This window comes from Cupressus sempervirens, chromosome 5 (assembly GCF_028749045.1).
Source record: "Cupressus sempervirens isolate cs-2001-9-10 chromosome 5, ASM2874904v1, whole genome shotgun sequence".
Lineage (NCBI taxonomy): Eukaryota > Viridiplantae > Streptophyta > Pinopsida > Cupressales > Cupressaceae > Cupressus > Cupressus sempervirens.
In genome coordinates this window covers 110,738,289-110,759,532 of record NC_143122.1, presented here as the reverse complement: position 1 = coordinate 110,759,532, position 21,244 = coordinate 110,738,289, and positions in this window count along the sequence as shown.

Genomic DNA, 21,244 nt, shown 5'->3' with positions numbered 1-21,244 from the left:
GTGATAAGATGTGCTATCCAAGAGAAGTTTTGGACAAATCTATGATAATAACCAGCTAAACCTATGAAACTACGAATCTCTGACACATTAGTCGATGTTGGCCAATCTATTATTGCCTAAATCTTTGCAGGATCCACTGAAATACCATCACCTGAAATAACATGCCCTAAATACTAAATCTCTATTTTGAAGAATTCACACTTAGCTGCATTGGCATAAAGCTAATTGTCCCTCAAACACTGTAAAACCAACCATAGGTGTTCCTTATGCTCCTTCTAAGTCTTAGAATATATCAATATGTCATCAAGAAACACGAGTACAAACTTGTCCAGATAAGATCAGAACACACCATTCATCAAACTCATAAAAACCGATGGAGCATTAGTCAATCCAAAAGGTTACCACTGTGAACTCATAATGCCCATAACGAGTTCGAAAAGTAGTCTTGTGAATATCTACTTCCTTAATGCGAAGCTGGTGGTATCCTGACTTAAGATCAATCTTGGAGAATACTGTAGCTCCCTTGATCTGATCAAATAAGTCATCAATCCTAGGTAAAAGATACCTATTCTTAATAGTCACCTTATTCAACTGTCTATAGTCAATACAAAGGTGCAAAGAACCGTCTTTCTTCTTCACAAAGAGCACTAGAGCTCCCCATGGTGATACACTAGGTCGAATGCTCCCTTTGGCCAGAAGTTCCTCTAGCTGAAGACATAGCTCACCCAATTCCTATGTCATCATGCGATAAGGAGCTTTAGAGATAGGCTCCGCTCCAGGAATTAGATCAATACTAAAGTCAAAGTCCCTCTTTGAAGGCATGCCTGGAATCTCACTTAGAAAAAACATCTGCATACTCCTGCAAAATTGGTTGATCTAAAGCCTCCCTCATGGGATCTTCTTCATCAAGATCATTTACCATAACAACAAGTATTTGACATCCCTTCCAAAAACTTCGCTTCAATTGCATAGTAGAAATCATCCATAGAGATATAGGCCTCGGTATCCCAACTATCTGCACATCATTCCCTTGGTAATCTTGGCACATAATAATCTTCTTTCTGCAATCTATACTAGCTCTATGAGATCCAAGCTAGTCCATGCCTAAAACCACATCATAGGAACCAAGGGGTATGATTCAAAGATCCACTGTAGTATCAAAGCTTCCTAAGCTAAGCCCACACTTATGAACTACAGAATTTGTGGAGACCTTAATGCCTGAGGCTAGTTCCACTTGCCAACCATGATCTTGCTTCATCGCATCGAGCTTACACTTAGAAACTATAGATGGTAAAATAAATGAATCTATAGCTCCTGAATTAAACAATACTGAAAGAGATATACCTCTAATAGAACCTGTGGTCTCAACCACTGTTCCCTGATGATCTTCCTGACGTTGATCAACTGCTGCAAAAACTCTATGAGCTCTACCTGCATCACCAACTGTAGGCTCTGAAACGGTAGCTCTAGGTCCTGAAAACTGAGGTGCTCATTGAGGACACTGAGCTACATAATGTCCAATCTGACCACATGAAAAGCATTCCATATTTTTGCCAGAACCTCTTCCCATAGGTGGTACATTTGATTGCTGGCGATTGTTCCTGCTCACAAAAAACTGGCTAATTTGAGCTGGCTGATTGGATTGATTCTGTTTATTGTGTTGAGCATTGCGGTTGTTCTTGGTGTTAGCACCTTTGCCACCGTGTTGAGCTTGAGAATTTGATCCCTTCTGTTGTTGTGTCTGTTGAGACTGCTACTAATACTATTTCCCCTTACAGAAAGAAAACTTTTTGTTACCACATGAATTGTAGTTGCTTTTAGATCCTAATGCCGCTGGCGCTCCTACAAAACCACCTTGACCAAGGTTGACACTTTTCTCAACAAGGATAGCTCGATGCACCACATCCTTGAGGGTTTTTGGCTCAAATACCTTAACTCCCCCAATAATACGATTATTCAAACCCCTAATAAAATGTTGTGTCAAGTGAGTGGAATTTTCACTATACCCTGAAAAAGGCATAAGCTTATTCAACTTACGATCATACTCGATCATTGACAAAGTGTACTGTCTAAGATTATGAAATTCATCAGCCCTTTGTTGTTTCCATTCCTCTGGTAGGAATTGTTCATGAAAACTCTCTAGTAATAACTTCCATGTAACACTACTCATATCAATTCCCAACTTCTTCTCCTCTATCGTCCACCAAGTGGCCCCAAAATTCTCTAAATTAGTGATCGCAAATCTTACCTTAACATTGCTGTCAAACTCCTGCATGGCAAAAATCCTGTCGAGGGAAATAAGCCACTGCTTGGCCACATAACCAGAACCTTGCCCATTGAAAGGCTTAACCTTGGATCTTGAAAGATCCTTCATCTGAGTGGACACAATGGACCTCTGATGATCCTTTCGAGGACTTCTAGATCTGGGTCTATGCTCTTGTTCTGTCTGATGCACTTTAGGCTGTTCTTGAACAGGAGGTAGACATTCTAGAATAGTTTGCATCATCTCCCTCAAACCGACCTTCTCAGACTCAACTTGGTCCTCTCTACGGCTCTCTTCCTGCTGCCTACTAGAGTGCTCTTCCCTGCTCTCTACATGAGATGATCCCTTATGGGCAGACTCATGGACACTGATAGCTCTACCACGACCACAACCTCTACCATGGCCTCTAATAGAAGACCTAGTCCCTGATACCATCCTACAATAGTACAAGGTACTAAGTTCAATTCTATGTCTAGGTTTAAGTAAAATTTCCAGTTTTGAAACTAAGTGTTGAAGTATGAAAAATATTCAAGTAACAGTTTGAGTCCTTTTTAAATTCACCTAGATCAAGTTTGGAAAGTTACACTTAATAGTTCATAGTTCTAGTTGTTCCAAAATAGCCAGAGCTCCCAATGTAGAAATGCGGGCTCTAATACTTGATCTTTGCGTATGTGAATATGAGCAAATGTGAGTATGAATTCCAGCAACAATTCGACGCAAATTCTCATTCAACCTTTCAAAATGAAGAGATGAGGGTCTCTTAAATAGACTTTCCTGGAATTCATTAACGGTTGAGATCGATTTCAATCAACGATTAGGATTAAAGGTGAAGTTCAGTCATAAAGGGAGATTCCCAAATTAAAGAGACTTAACAGATTTAATTTGAGTAAAATAAAGAGTTAACTGATTCAATTTGAGTAGAGACAGGAGTTAACTGATTTAAATCATTTTTGATCAATAGTGAATTGAAAATTTCCCTTTTTGAACTAAAGACAGATTTTGTTGAGATATTTAATTTAATAAAATGAGATATGCTCTCATAATTACTTTTTCTATTTAATTAAATAATCTTTAATTAATTAGAGACACTTTTCTTATTTAATTAAATAACTTTATTTATTAATTAGGAATGGCTTCTCATTTAATTAAATAAGTTTGTTTAATTAATTAAAAGTACGTACTCCATTTAATTAAATAATTTCATTTAATTATTTCAAAATTCTTTTCGAAACTAGTCAACTCACGTCAACTGTGGTTAAATCTGGTCAAATTTTGGTCAAACTTGATCTTTGCATATGTGAATATGAGCAAATGTGAGTATGAATTCCACTAAAAATTTGATGCAAATTCTCATTCAACCTTTCAAAATGAAGAGATGAGGGTCTCTTAAATAGACTTTCTTGAAATTCATCAACGGCTGAGATCGATTTCAATCAGCGGTCAAGATTAAAGGTGAAGTTCAGTCATAAAGGTAGATTTGCAAATTAAAGGGAGATTTCCAAATTAAAAGGAGTTAACATATTTAATTTGAGTAAAATAAGGAGTTAACTGATTCAATTTGAGTAGAGAAAGGAGTCAACCGATTTAACTCATTTTTTATTAATAGTGAATTGAAAATTTCCCTTTTTGAACTGAAGAGAGATTTTGTTGAGATATTTAATTTAATAAAATGAGATATGCTCTCATAATTACTTTTTCTATTTAATTAAATAATCTTTAATTAATTAGAGACACTTTTCTTATTTAATTAAATAACTTCATTTAATTAATTAAGAATGGCTTATCATTTAATTAAATAACTTTGTTAAATTAATTAGAAGTAAGTACTCCATTTAATTAAATAATTTTGTTTAATTATTTCAAAATTATTTTCGAAACTAGTGAACTCAAGTCAACCGTGGTTAAATCTAATCAACGTTTCGTCAAAGTTTATCATTGCATATGTGAATATGAGCAAATGTGAGTATAAATTCCACCAAAAATTCGATGCAAATTCTCATTCAACCTTTCAAAATGAAGAGATGAGGGTCTCTTAAATATACTTTCCTGGAATTCATCAACGGTTGAGATCGATTTCAATCGACGGTTAGGATTAAAGGTGAAGTTTATTCATAAAGGGATATTTCCAAATTAAAGGGAGATTTCTGAATTAAAGGGAGTTAACAAATTTAATTTGTGTAAAATAAGAAGTTAACTGATTCAATTTGAGTAGAAAAAGGAGTTAACTGATTTAACTCATTTTTTTTATCAATAGTGAACTGGAAATTTCCCTTTTTGAACTGAACAGAGATTTTGTTGAGATATTTAATTTAATAAAATGAGATATGCTCTCATAATTACTTTTTCTATTTAATTAAATAATCTTTAATTAATTAGAGACACTTTTCTTATGTAATTAAATAACTTCATTTAATTAATTAGGAATGGCTTCTTATTTAATTAAATAAATTTGTTTAATTAATTAGAATTAAATACTCCATCTAATTAAATAATTTCATTTAATTATTAATTTTTTTTTTTGAAACTAGTCAACTCAAGTCAACCGTGGTTAAATCTGGTTAACTTTCGGTCAAACTTGATCTCTACGTATGTGAATATGAGCAAATGTGAGTATGAATTCCAGCAACAATTCGATGCAAATTCTCATTCAACCTTTGATAATGATGATGTTAGAAATGGAAAAAGAAATATGTAAATAAGCAATACCAGGAAAGAATCTAAGTGAGTAAATACATGAAAAGATATTACCATAAAATAGGAGAGAGAAAGCTTCAAGCTCCAACACCATGAGACAAGATATTTGGAAAGGGGAAAGCAAAGAAAACCCCTTGTGATATTATGAATGAGGCATCAAAAGCCTAAGAAGGAGGAGAGAGAGAGATAGAAAGCAATGCTCATACAATAATTAAGAAGAGGAAGAAACCTCATTGTTAAATGAGAGAAGAGGGTCATCTCTTAAATAGAGATGAGAGAGAGGAGTTAGAATGTAACTCCCATGTCTATGAATGCCAACATTCATATGTGTGTGAGGCCAAGTGTGAGATTCTTCTTAAGGAGGAATAATCTAAAATTAGAAATTACAATATATATTTATCCTCACATATTCCACTAGATGACAAAATAAGATGTAGTGGAAAAAAGACAAAAAAAGAAATATATTAGGATACCTTGGCTTATATCCTAATATATTATAATGATAAATAAAGCAGTCCTAACCTTGGTTTATAGATACACCAAGGAAAGATTACAACTTCTAATAGATGAGATGAGGGTCTCATAAATAGACTTTTCCGAAATTCATCAATGGTTGAGATTGATTTCAATCAACGGTCAAGATTAAAGGTGAAATTCAGTCATAAAGGGAGATTTCCAAATTAAACGGAGTTAACAGATTTAATTTGAGTAAAATAAGGAGTTAGCTGATTCAATTTGAGTAGAAAAAGAGTTAATTGATTTAACTCATTTTTGATCAATAGTGAACTGAAAATTTTCCTTCTTGAACTGAAGAGAGATTTTGTTGAGATATTTAATTTAATAAAATGAGATATGCTCTCATAATTATTTTTTTCATTTAATTAAATAATCTTTAATTAATTAGATACACTTTTCTTATTTAATTAAATAACTTCATTTAATTAATTAAGAATGGCTTCTCATTTAATTAAATAACTTTGTTTAATTAATTAGAAGTAAGTACTCCATTTAATTAAATAATTTCGTTGAATTATTTCAAAATTCTTTTCGAAACTAGTCAACTCAAGTGAACTGTGGTTAAATATGGTCAACTTTCGGTCAAACTTGTTCTTTGCGTATGTGAATATGTGCAAATGTGAGTATGAATTCTAGCAACAATTCGATGCAAATTCTCATTCAACCTTTCAAAATGAAGAGATGAGGGTCTCTTAAATAGACTTTCCTGGAATTCATCAACGGTTGAGATTGATTTCAATTGACGGTCAGGATTAAAGGTGAAGTTTAGTCATAAGTGGAGATTTTCAAATTAAAGGGAGTTACGAGATTTAATTTGAGTAAAATAAGGAGTTAACTGATTCAATTTGAGTAGAGAAAGGAGTCAACTGATTTAACTCATTTTTGATCAATAGTGAACTGGAAATTTCTCTTTTTGAACTGAAGCGAGATTTTGTTGAGATATTTAATTTAATAAAATGAGATATGCTCTCATAATTACTTTTTCTATTTAATTAAATAATCTTTAATTAATTAGAAACACTTTTCTTATTTAATTAAATAACTTCATTTAAGTAATTAGGAATGGCTTCTCATTTAATTAAATAACTTTGTTTAATTAATTAGAAGTAAGGACTCCATTTAATTAAATAATTTTATTGAATTATTTCAAAATTCTTTTCGAAACTAGTCAACTCAAGTCAACCATGGCTAAATCTAGTCAACTTTTTGTCAAACTTGATCTTTGCGTATGTGAATATGAGCAAATGTGAGTATGAATTCCAGCAACAATTCGATGCAACTTCTCATTCAACCTTTCAAAATGAAGAGATGAGGGTCTCTTAAATAGACTTTCCTGGAATTCATCAACGGTTGAGATCGATTTGAATCAACGGTCAGGATTAAAGGTCAAGTTCAGTCATAAAGGGAGATTTCCAAATTAAAGGGAGTTAATAGATTTAATTTGAGTAAAATAAGGAGTTAACTGATTCAATTTGAGTAGAGAAAGGAGTCAACTGATTTAACTCATTTTTTATCAATAGTGATCTGAAAATTTCCCTTTATGAACTGAACAGAGATTTTATTGAGATATTTAATTTAATAAAATGAGATATGCTCTCATAATTACTTTTTCTATTTAATTAAATAATCTTTAATTAATTAGAGACAATTTTCTTATTTAAATAAATAACTTCATTTAATTAATTAGGAATGGCTTCTTATTTAATTAAATAACTTTGTTAAATTAATTAGAAGTAAGTACTCCATTTAATTGAATAATTTTATTTAATTATTTTAAAATTCTTTTCGAAACAAGTCAACTCAATTCAACTGTGGTTAAATCTGGTCAACTTTTGGTCAAATTTGACCTTTGCGTATATGAATATGACCAAATGTGAATATGAATTCCAGCAACAATTCGACGCAAATTCTCATTCAACCTTTCAAAATGAAGAGATGAGGGTCTCTTAAATAGACTTTCTTGGAATTCATCAACAGTTGAGATCGATTTCAATCGACGGTCAGGATTAAAGGTGAAGTTTTGTCATAAAGGGAGATTCCCAAATTAAAGGGAGTTAACAGATTTAATTTGAGTAAAATAAGGAGTTAACTGATTCAATTTGAGTAGAGAAAGGAGTCAACTGATTTAACTCATTTTTTATCAATAGTGAACAGAAAATTTCATTTTTTGAACTGAGGAGAGCTTTTGTTGAGATATTTAATTTAATAAAATGAGATATGCTCTCATAATTACTTTTTCTATTTAATTAAATAATCTTTAATTAATTAGAGACACTTTTCTTATTTAATTAAATAACTTCATTTAATTAATTAGGAATGGTTTCTCATATAATTAAGTAACTTTATTTAATTAATTAGAAGTAAGTACTCTATTTAATTAAATAATTTCGTTTAATTATTTCAAAATTCTTTTTGAAAGTAGTCAACTCAAGTCAACCGTAGTTAACTCTGGTCAACTTTTAGTCAAACTTGATCTCTGCATATGTGAATATGAGCAAATGTGAGTATGAATTACAACAACAATTCGATGAAAATTCTCATTCAAACTTTCAAAATGAAGAGATGAGGGTCTCTTAAATAGACTCTCCTGGAATTCATCAACGGTTGAAATCGATTTCAATCAACAGTTAGGATTAAAGGTGAAGTTCAGTCATAAAGGGAGATTTCCAAATTAAATGGAGTTAACAGATTTAATTTGAGCAAAATAAGGAGTTAACTGATTCAATTTGAGTAGAAAAAGGAGTTAATTGATTTAACACATTTTTTATCAATACTGAACTGAAAATTTCCCTTTTGGAACTGAGGAGAGATTTTGTTGAGATATTTAATTTAATAAAATGAGATATGCTCTCATAATTACTTTTTCTATTTAATTAAATAATCTTTAATTAATTAAAGAAAATTTTTTTATTTAATTAAATAACTTCATTTAACTAATTAGGAATGACTTCTCTTTTAATTAAATAACTTTGTTTAATTAATTAGAAGTAAGTACTCCATTTAATTAAATAATTTCATTTAATTATTTTAAAAAAAATTTTGAAACTAGTCAACTCAAGTCAACCGTGGTTAAATCTAGTCAACTTTTTGTCAAACTTGGTCTTTGTGTATGTGAATATGAGCAAATGTGAGTATGAATTCCAACAATAATTTGATGCAAATTCTCATTCAACCTTTCAAAATGAAGAGATGAGGGTCTCTTAAATAGACTTTCCTGGAATTCATCAACGGTTGAGATTGATTTCAATCAACGATCAGGATTAAAGGTGAAGTTCAATCATAAAGGGAGATTTTCAAATTAAAGGGAGTTAACAGATTTAATTTGAGTAAAATAAGGAGTTAACTAATTCAATTTGAGTAGGAAAAAGAGTTAACTGATTTAACTCATTTTTTATCAATAGTGAACAGGAAATTTCTCTTTTTGAACTGAAGAGAGATTTTGTTGAGATATTTAATTTAATGAAATGAGATATGCTCTGATAATTAATTTTCTTATTTAATTAAACAATCTTTAATTAATTAGAGACACTTTTCTTATTTAATTAAAAAATTTCATTTAATTAAATAGGAATGGCTTCTCATTTAATTAAATAACTTACTTCTTATTAATTAAACAAAGTTATTTAATTAAATGAGAAGCCATTCCTAATTAATTAAATGATGTTATCTAATTAAATAAGAATAGTGTCTTTAATTAATTAAAGATTATTTAATTAAATATAAAAAGTAATTATGAGAGGATATCTCATTTTTTAAATTTAAATATCTTAACAAAATCTCTCTTCAGTTCAAAAAGGAAAATTTCCAATTCAATATTGATAAAAAATGAGTTAAATCAGTTGACTCCTTTTTCTACTCAAATTGAATCAGTTAACTCGTTACTTTACTCAAATTAAATCTGTTAACTCCCTTTAATTTGGAAATGTCCCTTTATGACTGAACTTCACCTTTAATCCTGACCGTTCATTGAAATCAATCTCAACCATTGATGAATTCCAGAAAAGTCTATTTAAGAGACCCTCATCTCTTCATTTTGAAAGGTTGAATGAGAATTTGCATCGAATTGTTGCTGGAATTCATACTCACATTTTCTCATATTCATATACGCAAAGATCAAGTTTGACCAAAAGTTGACCAGATTTAACCACGGTTGACTTGAGTTGACTAGTTTTGAAAAGAATTTTGAAATAATTAGACCAAATTATTTAATTAAATGGAGTACTTAATTCTAATTAATTAAAAAAAGTTATTTAATTAAATGAGAAGCCATTCCTAATTAATTAAATGAAGTTATTTAATTAAATAAGAAAAGTGCCGCTAATTAATTAAAGATTATTTAATTCAATAGAAAAAGTAATTATGAGAGCATATCTCATTTTATTAAATTAATTATCTCAACAAAATCTCTCTTCAATTAAAAAAGGAAAATTTCCAGTTCACTATTGATAAAAAATGAGTTAAATCAGTTAACTCATTTTTCTACTCAAATTGAATCTGTTAACTCCTTATTTTACTCAAATTAAATCTATTACCTCCTTTTAATTTGGAAATCTCCCTTTATGACTGAACTTCACCTTTAATCCTCACCGTTGTTTGAAATCAATCTCAACCGTTGATGAATTCTAGGAAAGTCTATTTAAGAGACCCTCATCTCTTGATTTTGAAAGGTTGAATGAGAATTTGCATTGAATTGTTGCTGGAATTCATACTCACATTTCCTCATATTCACATAGGCAAAGATCAAGTTTGGCCAAAAGTTGACCAGATTTAACCATGATTGACTTGAGTTCACTAGTTTCAAAAAGAATTTTGAAATAATTAAACAAAATTATTTAATTAAGTGGAGTGCTTACTTCTAATTAATTAAACAAAGTTATTTAATTAAATGAGAAGCCATTCCTAATTAATTAAATGAAGTTATTTAATTAAATAAGAAAAGTGCCTCTAATTAATTAAAGATTATTTAATTAAATAGAAAAAGTAATTAAGAGAGCATATCTAATTTTATTAAATTAAATATCTCAACAAAATCTCTCTTCAGTTCAAAAAGGATAATTTCCTGTTCACTATTGATAAAAAATGAGTTAAATGAGTTAATTCCTTTTTCTACTCAAAATGAATCTGTTAACTCCTTATTTTACTCAAATTAAATCTGTTAACTCTTTTTAATTCGGAAATCTCCCTTTATGACTGAACTTCACCTTTAATCCTGACCGTTGATTGAAATCGATCTCAACCGTTGATGAATTCCAGGAAAGTCTATTTAAGAGACCCTCATCTCTTGGTTTTGAAAGGTTGAATAAGAATTTGCATTGAATTGTTGCTGAAATTGAAACTCACATTTGCTCATATTCACATACCTAAAGATCAAGTTTGACCAAAAGTTGACCAGAGTTAACCACGGTTACCTTGAGTTGACTAGATTCGAAAATAATTTTGGAATAATTAAACGAAATTATTTAATTAAATGGAGTGCTTACTTCTAATTAACTAAACAAAATTATTTAATTAAATGAGAAGCCATTCCTAATTAATTAAATGAAGTTATTTAATTAAATAAGAAAAGTGCCTCTAATTAATTAAAAATTATTTAATTTAATAGAAAAAGTAATTATGAGAGCATATCTCATTTTATTAAATTAAATATCTCAACAAAATCTCTCTTCAGATCAAAAAGGGAAATTTTCGATTTCACTATTGATGAAAAATGAGTTAAATCAGTTAACTCTTTTTTCTACTCAAATTGAATCAGTTAACTGCTTATTTTACTCAAATTAAATCTGTTAACTCTCTTTAGTTTGGAAATCTTCCTTGATGACTGAACTTCACCTTTAATCCTGACAGTTGATTGAAATCGATCTCAACCATTGATGAATTTCAGGAAAGTCTATTTAGGAGACCCTTATCTCTTCATTTTGAAAAGTTGAATGAGAATTTGCATCAAATTGTTGCTGGAATTCATACTTACATTTGCTCATATTCATATATGCAAAGATCAAGTTTGACCAAATGTTGACTAGATTTAACCACGGTTGACTTTAGTTGACTAGTTTCAATTTTTTTTTTGAAATAATTAAACAAAATTATTTAATTAAATGGAAAAATTACTTCTAATCAATTAAACAAAATTATTTAATTCAATGAGAAGCCATTCCTAATTAATTAAATGAAGTTATTTAATTAAATAAGACAAGTGTCTCTAATTAATTAAAGATTATTTAATTAAATAGAAAAAGTAATTATGAGAGCATATCTCATTTTATTAAATTAAATATCTCAACAAAATCTCTCTTTATTTCAAAAAGGGAAATTTATAGTTCACTATAGATAAAAAATGAGTTAAATCAGTTAACTCCTTTTTCTACTCAAATTGAATAAGTTAACTCCTCATTTTACTCAAAATAAATCTGTTAAGTCCCTTTAATTTGGAAATCTCCCTTTATAAATGATCTTCACATTTAATCCTGATCGTTGATTGAAATCGATCTCAACCGTTGATGAATTCCAGGAAAGTCTATTTAAGAGACCCTCATCTCTTCATTTTGAAAGGTTGAATGAGAATTTGCATCGAATTATTGTTGGAATTCATACTCACATTTGCTCATATTCACATGCACAAAGATAGAGTTTGACCAAAAGTTGACTAGATTTAACCACGGTTGACTTGAGTTGACTAGTTTCGAAAAGAATTTTTAAATAATTAAACGAAATTATTTAATTAAATGTAGTACTTACTTCTAATTAATTAAACAAAGTTATTTAATTAAATGAGAAGTCATTCCTAATTAATTAAATGAAGTTATTTAATTAAATAAGAAAAGTGCCTCTAATTAATTAAAGATTATTTAATCAAATAGAAAAAGTAATTATGAGAGCTTATCTCATTTTATTAAATTAAATATCTCAACAAAATTTCTCTTCAGTTCAAAAAGGGAAATTTCCTGTTCACTATTTATCAAAAATGAGTTAAATGAGTTAACTCCTTTTTCTACTCAAATTGAATCAGTTAACTCCTTATTTTACTCAAATTAAATTTGTTAACTCCCTTTAATTTGGAAATCTCCCTTTGTGACTGAACTTCACCTTTAATCCTCACTGTTGATTGAAATCGATCTCAACTGTTGATGAATTCAAGGAAAGTCTATTTAAGAGACCCTCATCTTTTAATTTTGAAAGGTTGAATGAGAATTTGCATCGAATTGTTGCTGGAATTCATATTCACGTATGCAAAGATCAAGTTTGACCAAAAGTTGACCACATTTAACCATGGTTGACTTGAGTTGACTAGTTTCGATAAATTTTTTGAAATAATTAAACGAAATTATTTAATTAAATGGAGTACTTAGTTCTAATTAATTAAATAAAGTTATTTAATTAAATGAGAAGTCATTCCTAACTAATTAAATGAAGTTATTTAATTAAATAAGAAAAGTGTCTCTAATTATTTAAAGATTATTTAATTAAATAGAAAAAGTTATTATGAGAGCATATCTCATTTTATTAAATTAAATTTCTTAACAAAATCTCTCTTCAGTTCAAAAAGGAAAATTTTCAATTCAGTATTGATAAAAAATGAGTTAAATCAGTTACCTCCTTTTTCTACTCAAATTGAATCAATTAACTCCTTATTTTACTCAAATTAAATATGTTAACTCCCTTTAATTTGTAAATCTCCCTTTATGACTGAACTTCACCTTTAATCCTGACCGTTGATTGAAATCAATCTCAACTGTTGATGAATTTCAGGAAAGTCTATTTAAGACACATTCATCTCTTCATTTTGAAAGGCTGAATGAGAAATTGCATCGAATTATTGCTGGAATTCATACTCACAGTTGCTCATATTCACATATGCAAAGATCAAGTTTCACCAAAAGTTGACCAGATTTAACCACGGTTGACTTGAATTGACTAGTTCCGAAAAGAATTTTAAAATAATTAAATAAAATTATTTAATTAAATGGAGTACTTACTTCTAATCAATTAAACAAAGTTATTTAATTAAATTAGAAGCCATTCCTAATTAATTTAAATGAAGTTACTTAATTAAATAAGAAAAGTGTCTCTAATTAATTAAAGATTATTTAATTAAATAGAAAAAGTAATAATGAGAGCATATCTCATTTTATTAAATTAATTATATCAACAAAATCTCTCTTCAGTTCAAAAAGGAAAATTTCTAGTTCACTATAGATAAAAAATGAGCTAAATCAGTTAACTTCTTTTTGTACTCAAACTGAATCAGCTAACTCCTCATTTTACTCAAATTAAATCTGTTAACTCCCTTTAATTTGAAAATCTCCTTTCGTAACTGAACTTCACCTTTAATCCTGACTGTTGATTGAAATCGATCTCAACTACTGATGAAATCTAAGAAATTCTATTTAAGAGACCTTCATCTCTTCGTTTTGAAAGGTTGAATGAGAATTTGCATCAAATTGTTGCTGGAATTCATACTCATATTTGCTCATATTCACATACGCAAAGATCAAGTTTGACCAAAAGTTGACCATATTTAACCACGGTTGACTTGAGTTGACTAGTTTTGAAAAGAATTTTCAAATAATTAAGCGAAATTATTTAATTAAATGGAGTACTTACTTCTAGTTAATTAAACAAAGTTATTTAATTAAATGAGAAGCCATTACTAATTAATTAAATGAAGTTATTTAATTAAATAAGAAAAGTGCCGCTAATTAATTAAAGATTATTTAATTAAATATAAAAATTAATTATGAGAGCATATCTCATTTTATTAAATTAAATATCTCAACAAAATCTCTCTTCAGTTCAAAAAGAGAAATTTCTAGTTCACTATTGATAAAAAATGAGTTAAATCAGTTAACTCCTTTTTCTACTCAAATTGAATCAGTTAACTCCTTATTTTACTCAAATTAAATCTGTTGACTCCCTTTAATTTGGAAATCTCCCTTTGTGACTGAACTTCACCTTTAATCCTCACTCTTGATTGAAATCGATCTCAACTATTGATGAATTCCAGGAAAGTCTATTTAAGAGACCCTCGTCTTTTCATTTTGAAAGGTTGAATGAGAATTTGCATCGAATTGTTGCTGGAATTCATACTCACATTTGCTCATATTCACATCTGCAAAGATCAAGTTTAATCAAAAGTTGACCAGATTTACCCATGGTTGACTTGAGTTGACTAGTTTCAAAATTTCTTTTGAAATAATTAAACGAAATTATTTAATTAAATGGAGTACTTAGTTCTAATTAATTAAACAAAGTTATTTAATTAAATGAGAAGCCATCCCTAACTAATTAAGTGAAGTTATTTAATTAAATAAGAAAAGTGTCTCTAATTAATTAAAGACTATTTAATTAAATAGAAAAAGTTATTATGAGAGCATATCTCATTTTATTAAGTTATAATGAATTCCAGGAAAGTCTATTTAAGAGACCCTCATCTCTTCATTTTGAAAGGTTGAATGAGAATTTCCATCGAATTGTTGCTAGAATTCATACTCACATTTGCTCATATTCACATACGCAAAGATCAAATTTGACCAAAAGTTGACCAGATTTAACCAAGGCAATTAAACGAAATTATTTAATTAAATGGAGTACTTACTTGTAATTAATTAAATAAAGTTATTTAATTAAATGAGAAGCCATTCCTAATTAATTAAATGAAGTAATTTAATTATATAAGAATTGAGTCTCTAATTAATAAAAGATTATTTAATTAAATAGAAAAAGTTATTATGAGAGCATATCTCATTTTTTAAAATTAAATATCTCAACAAAATCTCTCTTTAGTTCAAAAAGGTAAATTTCCATTTCACTATTGATAAAAAATGAGTTAAATCTGTTGACTCCTTTTTCTACTCAAAATGAATCTGTTAACTCCTTATTTTACTCAAATTAAATCTGTTAACTCTCTTTAATTCGGAAATCTCCCTTTATGACTGAACTTCACTTTTAATCCTGACCGTTGATTGAAATTGATCTCAACCGCTGATGAATTCCAGGAAAGTCTATTTAAGAGACCCTCATCTCTTGGTTTTGAAAGGTTGAATAAGAATTTGCATTGAATTGTTGCTGAAATTCAAACTCATATTTTCTCATATTCACATACGCAAAGATCAAGTTTGACCAAAAGTTGACCAGATTTAACCACGGTTACCTTGAGTTGACTAGTTTCGAAAATAATTTTGGAATAATTAAATGAAATTATTTAATTAAATGGACTGGTTACTTCTAATTAACTAAACAAAATTATTTAATTAAATGAGAAGCCATTCCTAATTAATTAAATGAAGTTATTTAATTAAATAAGAAAAGTGCTGCTAATTAATTAAAGATTATTTAATTAAATAGAAAAAGTAATTATGAGAGCATATCTCATTTTATTAAATTAAATATCTCAACAAAATCTCTCTTCAGTTCAAAAAGGGAAATTTCCACTTCACTATTGATAAAAAATGAGTTAAATCAGTTAACTCCTTTTTCTACTCAAATTGAATCAGTTAACTCCTTATTTTACTTAAATTAAATCTATTAACTCCCTCTAATTTGGAAATCTCCCTTTATGACTGAACTTCACCTTTAATCCTCACTGTTGATTGAAATTCATCTCAACTATTGATGAATTCAAAGAAAGTCTATTTAAGAGACCCTCACCTTTTCATTTTGAAAGGTTGAATGAGAATTTGCATCGAATTGTTGCTGGAATTCATATTCACATTTGCTCATATTCACATATGCAAAAATCAAGTTTGAGCAAAAGTTGACCACATTTAACCATGGTTGACTTGAGTTGGCTAGTTTCGATAAAAAATTTGAAATAATTAAACGAAATTATTTAATTAAATGGAATACTTAGTTCTAATTAATTAAACAAAGTTATTTAATCAAATGAGAAGCCATTCCTAACTAATTAAATGAAGTTATTTAATTAAATAAGAAAAGTGTCTCTAATTAATTAAAGATTATTTAATTAAATAGAAAAAGTAATTATGAGAGCATATCTCATTTTATTAAATTAAATTTCTTAACAAAATCTCTCTTCAGTTCAAAAAGAGAAATTTTCAATTCAGTATTGATAAAAAATGAGTTAAATCAGTTAACTCCTTTTTCTACTCAAATTGAATCAATTAACTCCTTATTTTACTCAAATTAAATATGTTAACTCCCTTTAATTTGTAAATCTCCCTTTATCAATGAACTTCACCTTTAATCCTGACCGTTGATTGAAATCGATCTCAACTGTTGATGAATTCCAGTAAAGTCTATTTAAGAGACCCTCATCTCTTCATTTTGAAAGACTGAATGAGAAATTGCATCGAATTATTGCTGGAATTCATACTCACAGTTGCTCATATTCACATACGCAAAGATCAAGTTTCACCAAAAGTTAATCAGATTTAACCACAGTTGACATGAATTGACTAGTTTCGAAAAGAATTTTGAAATAATTAAACGAAATTATTTAATTAAATGGAGTACTTACTTCTAATCAACTAAACAAAGTTATTTAATTAAATGAGAAGCCATTCCTAATTAATTAAATGAAGTTACTTAATTAAATAAGAAAAGTGTCCCTAATTAATTAAAGATTATTTAATTAAATAGAAAAAGTAATTATGAGAGCATATCTCATTTTATTAAATTAATTATCTCAATAAAATCTCTCTTTAGTTCAAAAAGGGAGATTTCTCGTTCACTATAGATCAAAAATGAGTTAAATCAGTTAACTCCTTTTTCTACTCAAATTCAATCAATTAACTCCTCATTTTACTCAAATTAAATCTATTAACTCCCTTTAATTTGGAAATCTCCCGATATGACTAAACTTCAGATTTAATCCTGACCGTTGATTGAAATCGATCTCAACCGTTGATGAATTCAAGGAAAGTCTATTTAAGAGACCCTCATCTCTTCATTTTGAAAGGTTGAATGAGAATTTGCATCGAATTGTTGTTGGAATTTATACTCACATTTGCTCATATTCACATACGCAAAGATCAAGTTTGACCAAAAGTTGACCAGATTTAACTATGGTTGACTTGAGTTGACTAGTTTCGATAAAAAAATTGAAATAATTAAATGAAATTATATAATTAAATGGAGTACTTACTTCTAATTAATTGAACAAAGTTAGTTAATTAAATGAGAAGCCATTCCTAATTAATTAAATGAAGTTATTTAACTAAATAAGAATAGTCTCTCTAATTAATTAAAGATGATTTAATTATTTATAGAAAAAGTAATTATGAGGGAATATCTCATTTTATTAAATTAAATATCTCAACAAAATCAATCTTCAGTTCAAAAAGGGAAATTTTCAATTCACTAGTGATAAAAAATGAGTTAAATCAGTTGACTCTTTTTTCTACACAAATTGAATCAGTTAACTCCTTATTTTACTCAAATTAAATCTATTAAGTCCCTTTAATTTTTAAATCTCCCTTTGTGACTGAACTTCACCTTTAATCCTGAACGTTGATTGAAATCGATATCAACTATTGATGAATTCCAAGAAAGTCTATTTAAGAGACCTTCATCTCTTCATTTTGAAAGGTTGAATGAGAATTTGCATCAAATTGTTGCTGGAATTCATACTCACACTTGCTCATATTCACATACGCAAAGATCAAGTTTGACCAAGAGTTGACCAGATTTAACCACGGCTGACTTGAGTTGACTAGTTTCGAAAAGAATTTTGAAATAATTAAACGAAATTATTTAATTAAATGGAGTACTTACTTATAATTAATTAAACAAAGTTATCTAATTAAATGAGAAGCCATTCCTAACTAATTAAATGAAGTTATTTAATTAAATAAGAAAAGTGCCTCTAGTTAATTAAAGATTATTTAATTAAATAGAAAAAGTAATTTTGAGAGCATATATCATTTTATTAAATTAAATATCTCAAAAAAATCTCTCTTCAGATCAAAAAGGAAAATTTCCAGTTCACTATTGATAAAAAATGAGTTAAATTAGTTAACTCCTTTTACTTCTCAAATTGAATTAGTTAACTCCTTATTTTACTCAAATTAAATCTGTTAACTCTCTTTAATTTGGAAATCTCACTTTGTGACTGAACTTCACCTTTAATCCTGACCATTGATTGAAATCGATCTCAACTATTGATGAATTGCAGGAAAGTCTATTTAAGAGACCCTTATCTCTTCATTTTGAAAAGTTGAATGAGAATTTGCATCGAATTGTTGATGGAATTCATACTCACATTTGCTCATATTCACATACGCAAAGATCAAGTTTGACCAAAAGTTGACCAGATTTAACCACGATTAACTTGAGTTTACTAGTTTCAAAAAGAATTTTGAAATAATTAAACGAAATTATTTAATTAAATTGAGTACTTACTTCTAACTAATTAAACAAAGTTATTTAATTAAATGAGAAGCCATTCCTAATTAATTAAATGAAGTTACTTAATTAAATAAGAAAAGTGTCTCTAATTAATTAAAGATTATTTAATTAAATAGAAAAAGTAATTATGAGAGCATATCCCATTTTATTAAATTAATTATCTCAATAAAATCTCTCTCTAGTTCAAAAAGGGAGATTTCTCGTTCACTATAGATCAAAAATGAGTTAAATCAGTTAACTCTTTTTTCTACTCAAATTGAATTAGTTAACTCCTTATTTTACTCAAATTAAATTTGTTAACTCCCTTTAATTTGGAAATCTCTCTTTATGACTGAACTTCACCTTTAATCCTGACCGTTGATTTAAATCGATCTCAACTGTTGATGAATTCTAGGAAAGTCTATTTAAGAGACCCTCATCTCTTCATTTTGAAAGTTTGAATGAAAATTTGCATCAAATTGTTGCTGGAATTCATACTCACATTTGCTCATATTCACATACGTAAAGATCAAGTTTGACCAAAAGTTGACCAGATTTAACCATGGTTGACTTGAGTTCACTGGTTTCAAAATTTTTTTTGAAATAATTAAATGAAATTATTTAATTAAATGGAGTACTTACTTCTAATTAATTAAATAAATTTATTTAATTAAATGAGAAGCCATTCCTACTTAATTAAATTAAGTTATTTAATTGAATAATAAAAGTGTCTCTAATTAATTAAAGAATATTTAATTAAATAGAAAAAGTAATTATGAGAGCATATCTCATTTTATTAAGTTAAATATCTTAACAAAATCTCTCTTCAGTTGAAAAAGGGAAATTTTCAGTTCACTATTGATCAAAAATGAGTTAAATCGGTTAACTCCTTTTTCTACTCAAATTGAATAAGTTAACTCCTTATTTTACTCAAATTAAATCTGTTAACTCCCTTTAATTTGGAAATCTCCTTTTATGACTGAACTTCACCTTTAATCCTGATCGTTGATTGAAATCGATCTCAACCGTTGATGAATTCTAGGAAAGTCATTTTAAGAGACCCTCATCTCTTCATTTTGAAAGGTTGAATGAGAATTTGCATCGAATTGTTGCTGAAATTCATACTCACATTTGCTAATATTCACATACGCAAAGATCAAGTTTGACCAAAAGTTAACAAAATTTAACCATGGCTGACTTGAGTTGACTAATTTCGAAAAAAAAATTGGAATAATTAAACGAAATTATTTAATTAAATAAAGTACTTACTTCTAATTAATTAAACAAAGTTATTTAATTAAATGAGAAGCCTTTCCTAATTAATTAAATGAAGTTATTTTATTAAATAAGAAAAGTCTCTCTAATTAATTAAAGATTATTTAATTAAATAGAAAAAGTAATTATGAGAGCATATCTCATTTTATTAAATTAAATATCTCAACAAAATCTCTCTTCAGTTCAAAAAGAGAAATTTCCAGTTCACTATTGATAAAAAATGAGTTAAATCAGTTAACTCTTTTTTCTACTCAAATTGAATCAATTAACGCCTCATTTTACTCAAATTAAAAATGTTAACTCTCTTTAATTTGGAAATCTCCTTTTATGACTGAACTTCACCTTTAATCCTGACCGCTAATTGAAATCGATCTCAACCGTTGATGAATTTCAAGAAAGTCTATTTAAGAGACCCTCATCTCTTCATTTTGAAATATTGAATGAGAATTTGCATCGAATTGTTACTGAAATTCATACTCACATTTGCTCATATTCACGTACGCAAATATCAAGTTTGACCAAAATTTGACCAGATTTAACCACGATCGACATTCATTAGCGACCAGGATTAAAGTTGAAGTTCAGTCATAAATGGACATTTTAAAATTAAACGGAGTTAACAGATTTAATTTGAATAAAATAAAGAGTTAACTGACTCAATTTGAGTAGAAAAAGGAGTTAACTAATTTAACTCATTTATTATCAATAGTGAACTGGATATTTTCCTTTTTGAACTGAAGAGAGATTTTGTTAAGACATTTAATTTAATAAAATGAGATTTGCTCTCATAATTAATTTTTCTATTTAATTAAATAATCTTTAATTAATTAGAGACATTTTTCTTATTTAATTAAATAACTTCATTTAATTAATTAGGAATGGTTTCTCATTTAGTTAAATAACTTTGTTTAATTAATTAGAAGTAAGTACTCCATTTAGTTAAATAATTTCATTTAATTATTTCAAAAAAAATTTGAAACTAGTGAACTCAAGTCAACCGTGTTTAAATCTGGTCAACTTTTGGTTAAACTTGATATCTACGTATGTGAATATGAGCAAACGTGAGTATGAATTCCAACAACAATTCGATGCACATTCTCATTCAACCTTTCAAAATGAAGAGATGAGAGTCTCTTAAATAGACTTGCTTGGAAT